Below are 17,513 nucleotides of genomic sequence, written 5' to 3' on the forward strand. Positions count from 1 at the left end.
AAAACACACATTGTGAGCAATACAAAATCGGACACTATTACAGAGGAACGAATTTTTTTCATATTCACAAAGAACAAAAACATACATGGTTTTTACATCTGCAATAAAAATTACAACTCATTCTTTCTTTATCAGGGATATTTTGTTAACAATCCCCCCAATTCTCGATTATTTTACCATGCTCAGTTTTTGTGAACAAAAATCCATTACAAAAAGACTGAAAGATCATTGCGGTCATTCATTCCCAAAGCGCCTTGTGCCCCATATTTTATAATTAGTTTTGCCTCCGTTTGTAACAGTAATTTATGGTGATCCCCTCCTTGTAATGGGAGCGACACTCTTTCTAGACCGGCAAAACTCAGGACGTCAGGGCAGCTATTATGTGATTCACGTACATGTGCTATCAATCTTGGGGATCCTTTTCCTGTCAGGACTGAGTTATAGTGTTCTTTAAATCGGACATATAGGCATCTGATCGTTTTTCCTATATAAAATCTCCCACAGGAACATACTATTGCATAGACAACGAATTTTGTCTTGCATGATACACAATTTGAGGGACTTGCTTGTCAAAAATAGATTAACCAGTAAAAATACATGGTTGGAGAAACAGTCTCCAAATGGCAACTTTAAATGTGGCCAATGCAAATATTGCAATCTGCGCTTGACTGGCAAGTCCGTAAAAATTGGTGCACACACACATTATGTCAACCAATTTATATCATGCAAGACAAAATTCGTTGTCTATGCAATAGTATGTTCCTGTGGGAGATTTTATATAGGAAAAACGATCAGATGCCTATATGTCCGATTTAAAGAACACTATAACTCAGTCCTGACAGGAAAAGGATCCCCAAGATTGATAGCACATGTACGTGAATCACATAATAGCTGCCCTGACGTCCTGAGTTTTGTCGGTCTAGAAAGAGTGTCGCTCCCATTACAAGGAGGGGATCACCATAAATTACTGTTACAAACGGAGGCAAAACTAATTATAAAATATGGGGCACAAGGCGCTTTGGGAATGAATGACCGCAATGATCTTTCAGTCTTTTTGTAATGGATTTTTGTTCACAAAAACTGAGCATGGTAAAATAATCGAGAATTGGGGGGATTGTTAACAAAATATCCCTGATAAAGAAAGAATGAGTTGTAATTTTTATTGCAGATGTAAAAACCATGTATGTTTTTGTTCTTTGTGAATATGACAAAAATTCGTTCCTCTGTAATAGTGTCCGATTTTGTATTGCTCACAATGTGTGTTTTTATTTTGTGGTACGTGAAATATGTATACATAGTACCTTTTATTGTATTATACACTTCATTCACTTGTTTTATGTGTGGGAAGGTCACCTGGATGCATGATCCTATTTAGGGAGGGCTGATCTTACCCCACATGTGGACCCGTGGAAGCCTAATTACAGGCGAAACGGCCGTCGTCCATAGTGAGGGGCCGCATCCAGGTCTCCTCCACCCGCTGTTCGATTTGCACCTTTTAACCTTGGTTATGGAATAAAGATCCGGAAAAAGATATCAGCATTGGTGCGGTCTATTTCTTCTTCTATATGGATTAATGGAATTGACTCTTGCTGTTTGGACCAGCACGCTGATCCGGTTTCCAACAAGGACGCCTAGTGCTGTATTCCTCATCCTCCAGTGATCCCAGGTGTGGCAGGCTTTCACGAGTGGTGCAGGACTGCGCTCTTTTGGATCTATATTATTGCATTACTCTTTGGAGTCTATTGCACACTCGGCTACCACCGGGATATACAAGTAAGAAGTTACTGACTTTGGGATACTAAGGACATGATGGACAACACAGTCAGCATGGACAGCACGAACACGTCCTTGATAAAAACTACAGGTGTACAAGCGGGTCGCTCCGATGCGGCTTCCTTTTTTGTGGAGTGTAATCAGAAAAAGGACACGGAGGTAATGGGCGTAAAAACCCTGGAACAGAAAATATATTCCCTCTCGGAAAGAGAGGTGCGGTTATTTTGGACGGTACAGTCACTACAATCTTATGTGGACTGCAATAGAGTCCCAAGGGGATTACGTATTATTAAGTCTGTGTCACAATTCCATCAGGATGCGACTTTTGTAAAAGAATGGGAAACCATACAGTTGGATTGTTCTATGAGGCTGTTGCAGTTGGTTTTAAAGAAAAATATAGATGATTATAATGATTTGAGTTTGGAACTAGAAAACTTAAAGCAGGATACCCGCTCTAGAGTGACTGAGGATTATTGGTCCTCATTCACATCTAGGTTGGATAAAAAACTTATGGATGTTCAGACAGAAATTAAAAATAAAAAAAGAGAAAAATTTTTAAGAGACAAGCATGATTATGACACTAACCAGATCTTTTGTTGGACAAAGGATAAAGTAAAGGGATATAAGAAACATCAGTATATGTATAACAAGAAAAAATCGCATGCACAAAATAAAGGTTATTGGACTACCGATTCAGAGTCTAGTGGCTCTGAAGAGGTGGTGCCGGGTCCTTCAAAAGATACCTCTGTATCAGTGCCCACTCCTGCCCCTTTAGGAAACGCATCCGACGGGGGGGCAGGAAGGGGCACAAGAGGAAGAGGACGCAAACGAAAGATGGTGTCATGGAGGAATTGAAGGAAAATCATTTGCTTGTCTCTTCTAACAAAAATATAATAAATCTGTCTGAGCATTCATTAACCAGTGACATGGAGTCCGTTTTGTCTAAGGGATTGAGCTATTGTGTTCCAGAAGAGTTTAATTTTGTGGAATTTAGAGTGGATCTTTATAAAGCAATAAGAAAAATTCATTTATTCAAATTCTTTAACCAGATGCCTCATAATGTGAATATGATCCCTGAGGGTGAACAACCATGTATTGTGAATAACGTGAATTTTGACGTGACAGGGGCATTTGACCCTGACACGTTAAAAGAAGCCACGTTGTTAATGAGTCTGAATGATCCTACATTGGAGTCCGAAGTGGACATCAATGAAACAATATGTGAACCTATGAATTTTAAAAAAGGAAATAAATCAGACTGGTGTCCACCAACAGTGCATGGGAATCTGATCGATTTGTTCCAGGATACGGTCATAAAAAAAGTAGAGGCATTAAAATATCCACAAGCCATGATGAATTTGAGTATAGGTGAATTAGCTGCGGTAAAAACCATGCGTACGTGGGAAGATACTATCTTCCGCGAAGCGGACAAAGGGGGCAATATTGTCCTCATGTCCCGAAATATGTACTTGCAGGAATGCTTAAAACAACTACAAGATCGCACGACATATAAACCCCTGTTGGCCAACCCTATTAATGAGTACAAAAAACAACTTGAACGTCTGTTGGACAGATATGTGATACTCGGCTTACTTTCTAAAAAGCAGGCAGAAAAATTGGTTCCGCCTTTTCCGACGAGACCACACTGGTACTGTATACCAAAAGTGCACAAAAACGAAAAAAATCCTCCTGGACGTCCAATAGTGGCGGGTATTGGCTCACTTACTGAGCCACTCTCCCACTATTTGGACTGGCTGTTGAGACCACTGCTAGCCCATATCCCGTCTTATGTCAAAGACAGTGGGGATTTTGTGTCACTCCTCAAAGAAATAACTTGGCAGGAGGGATACAATCTAGCCACAATTGATGTGGAGAGTTTATACACACGGATTCCACAGGCTTTGGGAGTGGAGGCAGTCAAGGACATTGTCGCACGCAGTGGCAAAAGTCCTGTGTTTTGTGATTTTGTGGGTGAAGCACTTGAATTTGTTTTATCAAAGAATGCCTTCATGTTCCTGGATGGGTGGTATGTACAATGCGGGGGTACTGCAATGGGTACCCCGGTCTCATGTGCCATGGCTAACATTTTTTTAGGGCACTTTGAAGGCAAATATGTATATACAGTCAATAACCCATTCTTGAAACACATAAAATATTATTTAAGATATGTCGACGACATGTTCATGGTGTGGGATGGGACGGAGAAGGATTTTTCCGACTTTGTCTCTTATCTGAACATCACCAACACCATGAACATGTCGTTTACCTCTACTTTTGGAGGCCACTCTATTAGTTTTTTGGATGTGGAGGTTGGAATTAATGATGGAATAATCGTAACAAAAATTTATAGAAAGCCCACAGCCTCCAATTCAGTTTTACACTATGAAAGTGCCCACCCGCAGCACACAAAAACTGCCTTACCATACTCACAGTTTTTGAGGGTAAAAAGAACGAACAGTACCAGTGTGACCTTTGAGGAACAGGCTTTGGAATTAAGAAATAGACTATCACAACGGGGTTATCCTGATGCTGTCATTGATGCAGCATATAAAAAAACCAAAAAAACTGAAAATACTGCATATGATGAGGGCCGTATCTGTCCAGCAGCCGACTCAGGAGGGGTAAAAAAGATAAAAAAGAGGAAAGAAAAGAACAGCAGCAATAGGTTCAACTTTAGTTTCAAATTCGGACCCATGTTTGACATCATAAGAAAAACGCTTAATGAGAACTGGCACATCCTAGAAAGGGATCCTGAGTTAAAAAATATGACAGTCTCTAAGCCATTAGTTTCCTACAGGAGATGCCACAATTTGAGGGACTTGCTTGTCAAAAATAGATTAACCAGTAAAAATACATGGTTGGAGAAACAGTCTCCAAATGGCAACTTTAAATGTGGCCAATGCAAATATTGCAATCTGCGCTTGACTGGTAAGTCCGTAAAAATTGGTGCACACACACATTATGTCAACCAATTTATATCATGCAAGACAAAATTCGTTGTCTATGCAATAGTATGTTCCTGTGGGAGATTTTATATAGGAAAAACGATCAGATGCCTATATGTCCGATTTAAAGAACACTATAACTCAGTCCTGACAGGAAAAGGATCCCCAAGATTGATAGCACATGTACGTGAATCACATAATAGCTGCCCTGACGTCCTGAGTTTTGCCGGTCTAGAAAGAGTGTCGCTCCCATTACAAGGAGGGGATCACCATAAATTACTGTTACAAACGGAGGCAAAACTAATTATAAAATATGGGGCACAAGGCGCTTTGGGAATGAATGACCGCAATGATCTTTCAGTCTTTTTGTAATGGATTTTTGTTCACAAAAACTGAGCATGGTAAAATAATCAAGAATTGGGGGGATTGTTAACAAAATATCCCTGATAAAGAAAGAATGAGTTGTAATTTTTATTGCAGATGTAAAAACCATGTATGTTTTTGTTCTTTGTGAATATGACAAAAATTCGTTCCTCTGTAATAGTGTCCGATTTTGTATTGCTCACAATGTGTGTTTTTATTTTGTGGTACGTGAAATATGTATACATAGTACCTTTTATTGTATTATACACTTCATTCACTTGTTTTATGTGTGGGAAGGTCACCTGGATGCATGATCCTATTTAGGGAGGGCTGATCTTACCCCACATGTGGACCCGTGGAAGCCTAATTACAGGCGAAACGGCCGTCGTCCATAGTGAGGGGCCGCATCCAGGTCTCCTCCACCCGCTGTTCGATTTGCACCTTTTAACCTTGGTTATGGAATAAAGATCCGGAAAAAGATATCAGCATTGGTGCGGTCTATTTCTTCTTCTATATGGATTAACTTCTTTGTTATAATTCCTTCATCCAAAGCCCCCTGCAAGATCCGGTATAGCAAATCTGAGAAGGGGAATGTATGTTTAATAGGATTTTTATAATATGGGATTATGTTTTCTGCTAAAATGGTCAATAAAAATGAAACCCAAAATCGTAGTTCTCTTGGTGATGGAAGCCAAAATGTATTGTCATTTGGCAATGAAACCAAGAATATCATATATTACAAGTCGATAGGAAAATACTTCAACACCAAAATTAGATTGGTTTCCCTGGGGTTGAACCCAGGACCTTCTGCGTATGAAGCAGACGTGATGACCTCTACACTATGAAACCTTTGAAATCCTGCAAAGTAATGTCAATTAGAGACGAGTTTTCACCGCCAGGGGAAAAAAACCAAATTCGTAGCTCTGTTGGTGATGGAAGCAAAAACATCCTGTCATTCGGCAACAAAGCCAAGAACTTCATATATGGCAGGTTGATAGCACTACACTATGAAACCTGATGGAAAGTTACTGTGTGTTGGCTAGCAGAGCAGAATTGTGACTGACGAGGCCTTTTTATTGCTGAAGGAAAGTATTTTTGGTTAATGAAACATTTATAATTTTTATTATATATTTTACCAGTTTTATTCCTACAAAGGGATTTTGCTTAAATTGAAGTTTACATTGAATGTGTTACTTTTTTCTACATAGTTTAGTCGTTTGCTTTTGTATTTAAAGAAACTATATATTTTGAAACAAACAGGATATTTATAATATGGGATTATGTTTTCTGCTAAAATGGTCAATAAAAAAGAAACCCAAAATCGTAGTTCTCTTGGTGATGGAAGCCAAAATATATTATCAGTTGGCAACAAAACCAAGAATTTTATATATTACAGGTTGATAGCAAATTACTTACACAGCGAAAACGGCTTGTTTTTACTGGGGATTAAACCCAGGACCTTCTGCGTGTGAAGTAGACGTGATGACCACTCCACTATGAAACCAGTGAAATCCTGCAAAGTAATGGCATTTAGAGACGAGTTTTGACCGCCAGGGGAAAAAAAATAATAATTTGTAGTTCTGTTTGTGATGGAAGCCAAAACATCCCGTCATTCGGCAAAAAAGCCCAGAACTTCATATATTGTAGGTGGATAGCGAATCATTTCAACACTAAGAACAGATTGGTTTCACTGGGGATTGAACCCAGGTCCTTCTGCGAGTTAAGCAGACGTGATGACCACTACACTATGAAACCTGACGAAAATTTACAGTGTATTGGCTAGCAGAGCAGAATTGTGACTGACAGGGCCTTTTTATTGCTGAAGGAAAGTATTTTTGGTTAATGAAACATTTACAATTTTTATTACTTATTTTACCAGTTTTATTCCTACAAAGGGATTTTGCTTAAATTTTAGTTTATATTGAATGTGTTAATTTTTTCTCCATAGTTTGGTCTTTTGCTTTTGTATTTATAGGAACTATATATTTTGAAACAAACAGGATATTTATAATATGGGATTATGTTTTCTGCTAAAATGGTCAATAAAAAAGAAACCCAAAATCGAAGTTCTCTTGGTGATGGAAGCCAAAATATATTATCAGTTGGCAACAAAACCTAGAATTTCATATATTACAGGTTGATAGCAAATTACTTCAACAGCAATAACAGCTTGTTTATACTGGGGATTGAACCCAGGACCTTCTGCATGTGAAGCAGACGTGATGACCACTACACTATGAAACCTCTGAAATCCTGTAAAGTAATGGCAATTAGAGACAAGTTTTGACCGCCAGGGGAAAAAAAACAAATTTGTAGCTCTGTTGGTGATGGAAGCTAAAACATCCCGTCATTCGGCAACAAAGCCAAGAACATCATATACTGCAGGTTGATAGGGCTTTATTTCAACACCATGAACAGATAGGTTTTACTGGGGATTCAACGTAGGACCTTCTGCGTGTTAAGCAGACGTGATGAGCACTACACTATGAAACCTGATGGACAGTTACTGTGTATTGGCTAGCAGAGCAGAATTGTGAATGACGGGGCCTTTTTATTGCTGAAGGAAAGTATTTTTGGTTAATGAAACATTTACAATTATTATTACATATTTTACCAGTTTTATTCCTACAAAGGGATTTTGCTTAAATTGAAGTTTACATTGAATGTGTTATTTTTTCTACATAGTTTAGTCGTTTGCTTTTGTATTTAAAGGAACTATATATTTTGAAACAAACAGGATTTTTATAATATGGGATTATGTTTTCTGCTAAAATGGTCAATAAAAAAGAAACCCAAAATCGAAGTTCTCTTGGTGATGGAAGCCAAAATATATTATCAGTTGGCAACAAAACCAAGAATTTCATATATTACGGGTTGATAGCAAATTACTTCAACAGCGAAAACGGCTTGTTTTTACTGGGGATTAAACCCAGGACCTTCTTCGTGTGAAGTAGACGTGATGACCACTCCACTATGAAAGCTGTGAAATCCTGCAAAGTAATGGCATTTAGAGACGAGTTTTCACCGCCAGGGGAAAAAAAACAAATTCGTAGCTCTGTTGGTGATGGAAGCCAAAACATCCCGTCATTCGGCGACAAAGCCAAGAACTTTATATATTGCGGGTTGATAAGGTTTTAGTTCAACACCATGAACAGATTGGTTTTCCTGGGGATTCAACCTAGGACCTTCTGCGTGTTAAGCAGACGTGATGAGCACTACACTATGAAACCTGATGGAAAGTTACTGTGTATTGGCTAGCAGAGCAGAATTGTGACTGATGGGGCCTTTTTATTGCTGAAGGAAAGTATTTTTGGTTAATGAAACATTTACAATTTTTATTATATATTTTACCAGTTTTATTCCTACAAAGGGATTTTGCTTAAATTGAAGTTTACATTGAATGTGTTACTTTTTTCTACATAGTTTAGTCGTTTGCTTTTGTATTTATGGGAACTATATATTTTAAAACAAATAGGATTTTTATAATATGGGATTATGTTTTCTGCTAAAATGGTCAATAAAAAAGAAACCCAAAATCGAAGTTCTCTTTGTGATGGAAGCCAAAATGTATTGTCATTTGGCAACGAAACCAAGAATATCACATATTACAAGTCAATAGGAAATTACATCAACACCAAAAACAGATTGGTTTCACAGGGGATTGAACCCAGGACCTTCTGCATGTTAAGCAGACGTGATAACCACTACACTATGAAACCTTTGAAATCCTGCAAAGTAATGGCAATTAGAGACGAGTTTTGACCGCCAGGTGGAAAAAAAACAAATTCGTAGCTCTGTTGGTGATGGAAGCTAAAACCTCCCATTATTCGGCAACAAAGCCAAGAACTTAATATATTGCAGGTTGATATGGAATTATTACAACACCATGAACACATGGGTTTCATTGGGGTTTAAACCCAGGACCTTCTGCATGTGAAGCAGACGTGATGACCACTACACTATGAAACCTTTGAAATTCTGCAAAGTAATGGCAATTAGAGACGAGTTTTGACCGACAGGGAAAAAAAAAAAAAATTCGTAGCTCTGTTGGTGATGGAAGCCAAAACATCCCATCATTCGGCAACACAGCCTAGAACTTCATATATTGTAGTTTAATTGGGTATTATTTCAGCACCAAGAACAGATTGGTTTTACTGGGGATTGAACGCAGGACCTTCTGTGTGTTAAGCACACGTGTTGACCACTACTTTATGAAACCTGATGGAAAGTTACTGTGTATTGGCTAGCAGAGCAGAATTGTGACTGACGGGGCCTTTTTATTGCTGAAGGAAAGTATTTTTGGTTAATGAAACATTTACAATTTTTATTACATATTTTACCAGTTTTATTCCTACAAAGGGATTTTGCTTAAATGGAAGTTTACATTGAATTTGTTACTTTTTTCTACATAGTTTAGTTGTTTGCTTTTGTTTTTAAAGGAACTATATATTTTGAAACAAACAGGATTTTTATAATATGGGATTATGTTTTCTGCTAAAATGGTCAATAAAAAAGAAACCCAAAATCGTAGTTCTCTTGGTGAGGGAAGCCAAAATATATTATCAGCTGGCAACAAAACCAAGAATTTCATATGTTACAGGTTGATAGCAAATTACTTCCAATCATTCGGCAACAAAGCCAAGAACTTCATATATTGAAGTTTAATTGAGTATTATTTCAACACCAAGAACAGATTGGTTTTACTGGGGATTGAACGCAGGACCTTCTTTGTGTTAAGCAGACGTGATGACCACTACTCTATGAAACCTGATGGAAAGTTACTGTGTTTTGGCTAGCAGAGCAGAATTGTGACTGACGGGGCCTTTTTATTGCTGAAGGAAAGTATTTTTGGTTAATGAAACATTTACAATTTTTATTACATATTTTACCAGTTTTATTCCTACAAAGGGATTTTGCTTGAAAGGAAGTTTACATTGAATGTGTTACTTTTTTCCACATAGTTTAGTTGTTTGCTTTTGTATTTAAAGGAACTATATATTTGGAAACAAACAGGATTTTTATAATATGGGATTATGTTTTCTGCTAAAATGGTCAATAAAAAAGAAACCCAAAATCGTAGTTCTCTTGGTGATGGAAGCCAAAATATATTATCAGTTGGCAACAAAACCAAGAATTTCATATATTCCAGGTTGATAGCAAATTACTTCAACAGCGAAAACGGCTTGTTTTTACTGGGGATTGAACCCAGGACCTTCTGCGTGTGAAGTAGACGTGATGACCACTCCACTATGAAACCTGTGAAATCCTGCAAAGTAATGGCATTAAGAGACGAGTTTTGACCGCCAGGGGAAAAAAAAAAATAATTTGTAGTTCTGTTTGTGATGGAAGCCAAAACATCCCATCATTCGGCAACAAAGCCGAGAACTTCATATATTGTAGTTGGATAGCGTATTATTTCAACACTAAGAACAGATTGGTTTCACTGGGGATTGAACCCAGGACCTTCTGCGTGTTAAGCAGACGTGATGACCACTACACTATGAAACCTGACGAAAAGTTACTGTGTATTCGCTAGCAGAGCAGAATTGTGACTGACGGGGCCTTATTATTGCTGACGGAAAGTATTTTTGGTTAATGAATCATTTACAATTATTATTACATATTTTACCAGTTTTATTCCTACAAAGGGATTTTGCTTAAATTGAAGTTTATATTGAATGTGTTACTTTTTTCTCCATAGTTTGGTCTTTTGCTTTTGTATTTATGGGAACTATATATTTTGAAACAAATAGGATTTTTATAATATGGGATTATGTTTTCTGCTAAAATGGTCAATAAAAAAGAAACCCAAAATCGTAGTTCTCTTTGTGATGGAAGTCAAAATGTATTGTCATTTGGCAACGAAACCAAGAATTTCACATATTACAAGTCGATAGGAAATTACTTCAACACCAAAAACAGATTGGTTTCACTGGGGATTGAACTTAGGACCTTCTGTATGTGAAGCAGACGTGATGACCACTACACTATGAAACCTTTGAAATCCTGCAAAGTAATGGCAATTAGAGACGAGTTTTGACCGCCAGGGGAAAAAAAAAAAATTCGTAGCTTTGTTGGTGATGGAAGCTAAAACATCCAGTTATTCGGCAACAAAGCCAAGAACTTTATATACTGCAGGATGATAGGGGATTATTTCAACACAAGAACACATGGGTTTCACTGGGGATTGAACCCAGGACCTTCTGCGTGTACAGCAGACGTGATTTCCACTACACTATGAAACCTTTGAAAGCCTGCAAAGTAATGGCAATTAGAGACGAGTTTTGACCGCCAGGGAAAAAAAAAAACAAATTCGTAGCTCTGTTGGGGATGGAAGCCTAAACATCCCATCATTCGGCAACAAAGCCAAGAACTTCATATATTGTAGTTTAATTGAGTATTATTTCAACACCAAGAACAGATTGGTTTTACTGGGGATTGAACGCAGGACCTTCTGCGTGTTAAGCAGACGTGATGACCACTACTCTATGAAACCTGATGGAAAGTTACTGTGTATTGGCCAGCAGAGCAGAATTGTGACTGACGGGGCCTTTTTATTGCTGAAGGAAAGTATTTTTGGTTAATGAAACATTTACAATTATTATTACATATTTTACCAGTTTTATTCCTACAAAGGGATTTTGCTTAAATTGAAGTTTATATTGAACGTGTTACTTTTTTCTCCATAGTTTGGTCTTTTGCTTTTGTATTTATGGGAACTATATATTTTGAAACAAATAGGATTTTTATAATATGGGATTATGTTTTCTGCTAAAATGGTCAATAAAAAAGAAACCCAAAATCGTAGTTCTCTTTGTGATGGAAGCCAAAATGTATTGTCATTTGGCAACGAAACCAAGAATTTCACATATTACAAGTCGATAGGAAATTACTTCAACACCAAAAACAGATTGGTTTCACTGGGGATTGAACTTAGGACCTTCTGCGTGTGAAGCAGACGTGATGACCACTACACTATGAAACCTTTGAAATCCTGCAAAGTAATGGCAATTAGAGACGAGTTTTGACCGCCAAGGGAAAAAAAAAATAATAATTTGTAGTTCTGTTTGTGATGGAGGCCAAAACATACCGTCATTCGGCAACAATGCCGAGAACTTCATATATTGTAGTTGGATAGCGTATGATTTCAACACTAAGAACAAATTGGTTTTACTGGGGATTCAACCCAGGACCTTCTGCGTGTTAAGCAGACGTGATGACCATTACATTATATGGGATTATGTTTTCTGCTAAAATGGTCAATAAAAAAGAAACCCAAAATCGTAGTTCTCTTGGTGATGGAAGCCAAAATATATTATCAGTTGGCAACAAAACCAAGAATTTCATATATTACAGGTTGATAGCAAATTACTTCAACAGCAAAAACAGCTTGTTTTTATTGGGGATTGAACCCAGGACCTTCTGCGTGTGAAGTAGACGTGATGACCACTTCCCTATGAAACCTGTGAAATCCTGCAAAGTAATGGCATTAAGAGACGAGTTTTGACCGCCAGGGGAAAAAAAAAAAATAATTTGTAGTTCTGTTTGTGATGGAAGCCAAAACATCCCGTCATTCGGCAACAAAGCCGAGAACTTCATATATTGTAGTTGGATAGCGTATTATTTCAACACTAATAACAGATTGGTTTCACTGGGGATTGAACCCAGGACCTTCTGCGTGTTAAGCAGACGTGATGACCACTACACTATGAAACCTGACAAAAAGTTACTGTGTATTGGCTAGCAGAGCAGAATTGTGACTGACTGGGCCTTATTATTGCTGACGGAAAGTATTTTATTCCTACAAAGGGATTTTGCTTAAATTGAAGTTTATTTTGAATGTGTTTCTTTTTTCTCCATAGTTTGGTCTTTTGCTTTTGTATTTATGGGAACTATATATTTTGAAACAAACAGGATTTTTATAATATGGGATTATGTTTTCTGCTAAAATGGTGAATAAAAAAGAAACCCAAAATCGTAGTTTTCTTTGTGATGGAAGCCAAAATGTATTGTCATTTGGCAACGAAACCAAGAATTTCACATATTACAAGTCGATCCGAAATTACTTCAACACCAAAAACAGATTGGTTTCACTGGGGATTGAACCCAGGACTTTCTGCATGTGAAGCAGACGTGATGACCACTACACTATGAAACCTTTGAAATCCTGCAAAATAATGGCAATTAGAGACGAGTTTTGACCGCCAGGGGAAAAAAAACAAATTTGTAGCTCTGTTGGTGATGGAAGCTAAAACATCCCGTTATTCGGCAACAAAGCCAAGAACTTCATTTACTGCAGGTTGATAGGGGATTATTTCAACACCAAGAACACATGGGTTTCACTGGGGATTCAACCCAGGACGTTCTGCGTGTAAAGCAGACGTGATTTCCACTACACTATGAAACCTTTGGAAGCCTGCAAAGTAATGGCAATTAGAGACGAGTTTTGACCGCCAGGGAAAAAAAAACTAAATTCGTAGCTCTGTTAGAGGTGGAAGCCAAAACATTCCATCCTTCGGCAACAAAGCCAAGAACTTCATATATTGTAGTTTAATTGAGTATTATTTCTACACCAAGAACAGATTGGTTTTACTGGGGATTGAACGCAGGACCTTCTGTGTGTTAAGCAGACGTGATGACCACTACTCTATGAAACCTGATGGAAAGTTACTGTGTATTGGCTAGCAGAGCAGAATTGTGACTGACGGGGCCTTTTTATTGCTGAAGGAAAGTATTTTTGGTTAATGAAACACTTACAATTTTTATTACATATTTTACCAGTTTTATTCCTACAAAGGGATTTTGCTTAAAAGGAAGTTTACATTGAATGTGTTACTTTTTTCCACATAGTTTAGTTGTTTGCTTTTGTATTTAAAGGAACTATATATTTTGAAACAAACAGGATTTTTATAATATGGGATTATGTTTTCTGCTAAAATGGTAAATAAAAAAGAAACCCAAAATCGTAGTTCTCTTGGTGATGAAAGCCAAAATATATTATCAGTTGGCAACAAAACAAAGAATTTCATCTGTTATAGGTTGATAGCAAATTACATCAACAGCGAAAACAGCTTGTCTTTACTGGAGATTGAACCCAGGACTTTCTGCGTGTGAAGTAGACGTGATGACGACTCCACTATGAAACCTGTGAAATCATGCAAAGTAATGGCATTTAGAGACGAGTTTTGACCACCAGGGGAAAAAAAAAAATTATTTGTAGTTCTGTTTGTGATGGAAGCCAAAACATCCCGTCATTCGGCAACAATGCCGAGAACTTCATACATTGTAGTTGGATAGCGTATTATTTCAACACTAAGAACAGACTGGTTTCACTGGGGATTGAACCCAGGACCTTCTGCGTGTTAAGCAGACGTGATAACCACTACACTATGAAACCTGACAAAAAGTTACTGTGTATTGGCTAGCAGAGCAGAATTGTGACTGACGGGGCCTTTTTATTGCTGATGGAAAGTATTTTTGGTTAATGAAACATTTACAATTATTATTACATATTTTACCAGTTTTATTCCTACGAAAGGATTTTGCTTAAATTGAAGTTTATATTGAATGTGTTACTTTTTTCTCCATAGTTTGCTTGTTTTTACTGGGGATTGAACCCAGGACCTTCTGCGTGTGAAGCAGACGTGATGACCACTACACTATGAAACCTTTGAAATTCTGCAAAGTAATGGCAATTAGAGACGAGTTTTGACCGCCAGGGGAAAAAAAACAAATTCGTACATCTGTTGGTGATGGAAGCCAGAACATCCCGTTATTCGGTAACAAAGCCAAAAACTTTATATACTGCAGGTTGATAGGGGATTATTTCTACACCAAGAACACATGGGTTTCACTGGGGATTGAACCCAGAACCTTCTGCATGTAAAGCAGATGTGATTTCCACTACACTATGAAACCTTTAAAAGCCTGCAAAGTAAAGGCAATTAGAGACGAGTTTTGACCGCCAGGGAAAAAAAAAACAAATTCATAGCTCTGTTGGGGATGGAAGCCAAAACATCCCATCATTCAGCAACAAAGCCTAGAACTTCATATATTGTAGTTTAATTAAGTATTATATCAACACCAAGAACAGAGTGGTTTTACTGGGGATTGAACCCAGGACCTTCTGCGTGTGAAGCAGACGTGATGACCACTACACTATGAAACCTTTGAAATTCTGCAAAGTAATGGCAATTAGAGACGAGTTTTGACCGCCAGGGGAAAAAAAACAAATTCGTACATCTGTTGGTGATGGAAGCTAAAACATCCCGTTATTCGGCAACAAAGCCAAAAACTTTATATACTGCAGGTTGATAGGGGATTATTTCTACACCAAGAACACATGGGTTTCACTGGGGATTGAACCCAGAACCTTCTGCATGTAAAGCAGATGTGATTTCCACTACACTATGAAACCTTTAAAAGCCTGCAAAGTAAAGGCAATTAGAGACGAGTTTTGACCGCCAGGGAAAAAAAAAACAAATTCATAGCTCTGTTGGGGATGGAAGCCAAAACATCCCATCATTCAGCAACAAAGCCTAGAACTTCATATATTGTAGTTTAATTAAGTATTATATCAACACCAAGAACAGAGTGGTTTTACTGGGGATTGAACCCAGGACCTTCTGCGTGTGAAGCAGACGTGATGACCACTACACTATGAAACCTTTGAAATTCTGCAAAGTAATGGCAATTAGAGACGAGTTTTGACCGCCAGGGGAAAAAAAACAAATTCGTAGATCTGTTGGTGATGGAAGCTAAAACATCCCGTTATTCGGCAACAAAGCCAAGAACTTTATATACTGCAGGTTGATAGGGGATTATTTCAACACCAAGAACACATGGGTTTCACTGGGGATTGAACCCAGAACCTTCTGCATGTAAAGCAGACGTGATTTCCACTACACTATGAAACCTTTAAAAGCTTGCAAAGTAAAGGCAATTAGAGACGAGTTTTGACCGCCAGGGAAAAAAAAAACAAATTCATATCTCTGTTGGGGATGGAAGCCAAAACAACCCATCATTCAGCAACAAAGCCTAGAACTTCATATATTGTAGTTTAATTAAGTATTATATCAACACCAAGAACAGAGTGGTTTTACTGGGGATTGAACGCAGGACCTTCTGCGTGTTAAGCAGACGTGATGACCACTACTCTATGAAACCTGATGGAAAGTTACTGTGTATTGGCTAGCAGAGCAGAATTGTGACTGACGGGGCCTTTTTATTCCTGAAGGAAAGTATTTTTGGTTAATGAAACATTTACAATTTTTATTACATATTTTACCAGTTTTATTCCTACAAAGGGATTTTGCTTAAAAGGAAGTTTACATTGAATGTGTTACTTTTTTCCACATAGTTTAGTTGTTTGCTTTTGTATTTAAAGGAACTATATATTTTGAAACAAACAGGATTTTTATAATATGGGATTATGTTTTCTGCTAAAATGGTCAATAAAAAAGAAACCCAAAATCGTAGTTCTCTTGGTGATGGAAGCCAAAATATATTATCAGTTGGCAACAAAACAAAGAATTTCATATGTTACAGGATGATAGCAAATTACTTCAACAGCGAAAACGGCTTGTTTTTACTGGGGATTGAAAACAGGACCTTCTGCGTGTGAAGTAGACGTGATGACGACTCCACTATGCAACCTGGGAAATCCTGCAAAGTAATGGCATTTAGAGACGAGTTTTGACCGCCAGGGGAAAAAAAAAATAATTTGTAGTTCTGTTTGTGATGGAAGCCAAAACATCCCGTCATTCTGCAATAAAGCCGAGAACTTCATATATTGTAGTTGGATAGCGTATGATTTCAACACTAAGAACAGATTGGTTTCACTGGGGATTGAACCCAGGACCTTCTGCGTGTTAAGCAGTCATGATGACCACTACATTATGAAACCTGACGAAAAGTTACTGTGTATTGGCTAGCAGAGCAGAATTGTGACTGACGGGGCCTTTTTATTGCTGAAGGAAAGTATTTTTGGTTAATGAAACATTTACAATTATTATTACATATTTTACCAGTTTTATTCCTACAAAGGGATTTTGCTTAAATTGAAGTTTATATTGAATGTGTTACTTTTTTCTCCATAGTTTGGTCTTTTGCTTTTGTATTTATGGGAACTATATATTTTGAAACAAATAGGATTTTTATAATATGGGATTATGTTTTCTGCTAAAATGGTCAATAAAAAAGAAACCCAAAATCGTAGTTCTCTTTGTGATGGAAGCCAAAATGTATTGTCATTTGGCAACGAAACCAAGAATTTCACATATTACAAGTCGATAGGAAATTACTTCAACACCAAAAACAGATTGGTTTCACTGGGGATTGAACCCAGGACCTTCTGCGTGTGAAGCAGACGTGATGACCACTACACTATGAAACCTTTGAAATTCTGCAAAGTAACGGCAATTAGAGACGAGT

General features: G+C 37.6%; 7 non-coding genes across 7 annotated transcripts; all 7 read right to left on the reverse strand.

The window, feature by feature from the left end:
* Positions 1–10,516: 10,516 nt before the first annotated feature.
* TRNAV-AAC (transfer RNA valine (anticodon AAC)) lies at positions 10,517–10,589 on the reverse strand. Its single transcript has one exon. It is a non-coding gene; the product is annotated as a tRNA-Val (tRNA).
* A 2,135-nt stretch (positions 10,590–12,724) lies between these two features.
* On the reverse strand, positions 12,725–12,797 carry TRNAV-AAC (transfer RNA valine (anticodon AAC)). The gene has a single exon. It is a non-coding gene; the product is annotated as a tRNA-Val (tRNA).
* Positions 12,798–14,405: 1,608 nt separating this feature from the next.
* On the reverse strand, positions 14,406–14,478 carry TRNAV-AAC (transfer RNA valine (anticodon AAC)). The gene has a single exon. It is a non-coding gene; the product is annotated as a tRNA-Val (tRNA).
* A 448-nt stretch (positions 14,479–14,926) lies between these two features.
* TRNAV-UAC (transfer RNA valine (anticodon UAC)) lies at positions 14,927–14,999 on the reverse strand. The gene has a single exon. It is a non-coding gene; the product is annotated as a tRNA-Val (tRNA).
* Positions 15,000–15,425: 426 nt separating this feature from the next.
* On the reverse strand, positions 15,426–15,498 carry TRNAV-UAC (transfer RNA valine (anticodon UAC)). Its single transcript has one exon. It is a non-coding gene; the product is annotated as a tRNA-Val (tRNA).
* Positions 15,499–15,924: 426 nt separating this feature from the next.
* On the reverse strand, positions 15,925–15,997 carry TRNAV-UAC (transfer RNA valine (anticodon UAC)). The gene has a single exon. It is a non-coding gene; the product is annotated as a tRNA-Val (tRNA).
* A 1,405-nt stretch (positions 15,998–17,402) lies between these two features.
* Positions 17,403–17,475, reverse strand: TRNAV-CAC (transfer RNA valine (anticodon CAC)). Its single transcript has one exon. It is a non-coding gene; the product is annotated as a tRNA-Val (tRNA).
* Positions 17,476–17,513: the final 38 nt, after the last annotated feature.

The sequence above is a fragment of the Anomaloglossus baeobatrachus genome, chromosome 2, assembly GCF_048569485.1.
Source record: "Anomaloglossus baeobatrachus isolate aAnoBae1 chromosome 2, aAnoBae1.hap1, whole genome shotgun sequence".
Classification (NCBI taxonomy): Eukaryota; Metazoa; Chordata; class Amphibia; order Anura; family Aromobatidae; genus Anomaloglossus; species Anomaloglossus baeobatrachus.